Below are 4,066 nucleotides of genomic sequence, written 5' to 3' on the forward strand. Positions count from 1 at the left end.
TTTTAACGTTTTCATTTAGGGCGTTCCTTTTTATTCTTTACATTTAGTATCTTTCCTATTTTGGTCATAAATTTTGGACAAAATTACCCTTGTTTTACACTTTTTATACTCAAAAGTCCTTACATTTTCATGTGCTATTGTACTTTTTGTACTATTTTAATATTTTTTCAACACTTATTATTACTTTCTCTCTCCTCTCTCCTCTAATTTTTTCACCCCACATGCTCAACATTGTATTTTTTAATAAAATTGTACTTTCAATCATTAAAATATTCCAACATATCTCAACTTTACACAATTTCTTAATAACTGTGCATAATTCCAAACGTAAAAAAATTAGGGAACGGAGGGAGTAATAGTTTAAAGGTGTGTATTGACATGTATCATGTATGTCATTCAAAGTGTTGCAATTATTATGAAACGGATGGAGTATATATATATATAATTAAAATAATACATTGACAATTATGCTAATTATTATGAAACGAATAGAGTACTTTATAATAATATTCCTTAACTAGAAGCATAGAAGTATATAAGTATATACTGATCAATTAATCAATTCTTGTTAGAAATTTAGAATTGCCCACTTTTGCACTAGTACGAGTACTAGTATTGTTGGAGGAAGGAAATAGGAGGACAAAGTTGGTCCACGAAATGTGGAAATTGCGAAAATGTGTCAAGCTTCGGTAGGCATTACGCCATGTTGGGCGTCATATTGTTCGCCCACACCACCGGCGCTGTGCATGCATTTGCAAACATTACAGTACATTCTCAATTATTATAAACTATAGTTTTTTTAAACTTTAATAAATACTCGTGGTTATTATAATTAATTAATGATTACACTACCTCTATTATTAAAATAAAAATTACTACGCGGAAGAATTAATAAGGATGGTTTTTGTTGAAAATGGCAATGTCCTTTTCTTGGTAACGCAGTCGAGGATAGCTTGCAATTTTGCAAATGACAACTCTTAACTTTTTTTATGCAAATTTTGAGTATTTTAATAGGAGTACTCGTTTCAGTACAATTATGTATGTATATGTATGATGTATTGCTTCACTATACACGATACTGATGAGTACTAATGTCTATGTGCTCATTTTATCATGACTCATGTGATGTGATCCTTCCATTTTTGCTATGATTTTTTTTTTTAAATATATACTCGGGCATGTCATATTTCCAGAGCTGTCAGTTTCTGACCCGAACCGTTAAACCCGACTGTTTCGAACCGATCCGAAAAGGAACTGAACTGTTTAAAACCCGTTTTTTGGAAACCGAAAACTGACCCGACCCAATTTTTTCCAAACCGAAACTGAACTAAACCGAATTTGTGCAAACCGTTACTAACCCGACCCGTTATCAAGCCAAACCGTTACAACCCGAAACTGAAAGCAATCCAAACCGATTACGTTTAAACCCGATAGTAACCCGACCCGTTTTAAACCGAAAACCGTTAAAACCCGATAAAAATCCGATAAACCTAAATCGTTCCAACCCGTAACCCGTTGTGACCGAACCGGTTATAATCCGTAACCCGTTGTGACCGAACCGTTTACGACCCGTAGCCCGTTATGACCAAACCGTTTAAAACCCGTAACCCGTTATGACTGAGTCATTTACAACCTGTTACCCAATATGTTTATGATCTAATCTGTTTCAACCCACTACTCGATAAACCCAACTTATTTATGACTTGACTTGATTATAACATGACTCGTTCCTACCCATTATCTGACTAATTCGACTCGATAATCATCCGACTCAATTTTAACCCGATATGATTTTGATTAGAAACCCGTTTCAAATTGGGTAAACTCGTTTTCATACCAACCAAGTTCAATCTAAACCGATTATAACCGAAACAATAATGGTTGGACCCGATTTCACCCGATCTATTTTGAACCGAAACCCATTTTCGAACCGACCCAGTTAAACCCAAACTGATTATGACCCGAACCAATTACGACCCGTCCTGATTAAGACCCGAACTGTTTTTAACCGAAACCCACATTAAATGGGCTAAACCCGTTTTCAAACCGACCCAGTTCAACCCAAATTGATTATGACCCGAACCGACTAGAACCCGACCCGATAAGGACCCGATCCGAATAGAAACTGCAATTAAAAAAACCAAACAGAACTGACCCGATAATTTTCAAAACCGACCCAAACCGAGCCGCTTATTATTTCAATCCGTTATAAACCGACCCGTTATAACCCGAAACTGATAAACCCAACCCAAACCCAAACTGTTTAACCGAATTAACACCCCTACATATTTCGTATGGTAAGTATACAAATTAATAAGTTTCATGCACCATATAGGGCATGTTCAGTACTAGTGTTTGAGTAGATTTTAGGTAATTTTTAGTAGTTTGACTTGGTCAAATCACTATTTAACAAATAATGTGAGTGTTTGACAAAGTAGTTGTTAGAGACAACGTAGTGGTTAGGGTAACTTTTAGTGGTGGAGGTAGGTTTTATGAAAAGTTAGAAATATTAACTTTTAAACGTAAAGGTAGCTTTTGAGGTAACTGTTGAAAACTTAATCTATAGTTTTAAATATAAAATATTGATTTTTGTATGTAATAGTTAGTCAACCGCTATTTTACCGAACACTCACACCTAAATTATCTATCTTCACAGCTACAACTTGTTGACAACTAACAACTACCTTCACAGCTATATTTTATCGAAAACGACCATAGTCGGTTGTACCTTATAAAATATGCTTATTTGACATAAATGAGCAAAACTTGTATAAAAGTTATAGACATAAAAATTTAACTTTGTTCATTTTTATTTATATGAGTAAAAATAATGCTTGTATGGAAAATTTAAAAATTTATTTGGTTGATATTTGGAATTATTATTGTTGTTGTCGGTTTAATATAGTTATATAAGCTTACTTTATTCTATTTATGGTTCATTATTGGACTAGAAAGTAAACAAGAACAAGAGTTTGGACATATTTGCTCAATATCTGCAAATGAGAAAAAAAAAATTGCTCTTCTTCAACAAATTAGCAAAAAATAATAATACAACCTTATTTACTTGAGCATAATTTTCAATAAAAAGAGAAAAAAAAATCCGAAATTTATAACTCAAATTGTTCATTCAACTCTTAAATATCAACATATTCAAGTTTATTAACAGCGAAAAAAGAGAAAAAGAATACAGGAGAAAGAAGTGCATATAAATAAATCAAATTGTTCCTTTCGAGAAAAATGAGAAGAAAAAAAAATTGTGCAAATGGGCTGAAAATATATTTACTCATTTCTTAAAAGAAAGTACTAATTATGTGCATGAGGTAGTTAGTAGTTAATGGTTGAGGTCAACCTCAGACGTTGTTGGTTCACCCTTTGGAATAATCTGAATTTGGGCTCAATATTAGGTAGTGTGGTTCCAAACCCCCTCTCAATTATTATTGCGGAGAATCGAACACATAGTTTGTCTACCAAATACAGTCTCAATCACCACTGAACCAACAACAAGTTAATGCATATATGAAGATCAAAATCTTTAGTTGATCTCTCCATTCCCTTTCATTGTGGACAAATTTACAAGACCTACAAGCCAGAGGAATTTTTTCTGAACAACCAAGTTATAATGTTGGATAAGGTCCTACTACACTGTAAAAGACTAAAAGAGGCAAAGGAATATTCTCCTACACTTTGGGAATCTCTCATAGTACTTTTTCAACTCCTACCTATAAAATTTTAAAAAAATGGACGTACCCTTAATTTGATAAATTTAATACCTTTTCCAATTTTAAAGAAAAATATCCAATTATACACTACAGCAAAAAAAAAATGCCCCCTTACTAACGTAATGTCCGTTTTTAGCAACTTCCAAAACATCGTTGTTCTAATGAGGGAGGGCGAAACTTAGTATTTAGAAAAATGAGTCTGATGTATTTAGAGAGTGAAATAAACTGTATCAATTTATCTAGTTGTTCTATCAAGGACGCCATGAATTGCATCGTTGATACAATGTGCCAGTCTCTTGAAAATTTAGTGACAACAAAACGAGAAAGCAGCAGGAAGTACAGTGATT

Source organism: Chenopodium quinoa, unplaced genomic scaffold (genome assembly GCF_001683475.1).
Source record: "Chenopodium quinoa cultivar QQ74 unplaced genomic scaffold, ASM168347v1, whole genome shotgun sequence".
In the NCBI taxonomy this organism is placed as follows: Eukaryota; Viridiplantae; Streptophyta; class Magnoliopsida; order Caryophyllales; family Amaranthaceae; genus Chenopodium; species Chenopodium quinoa.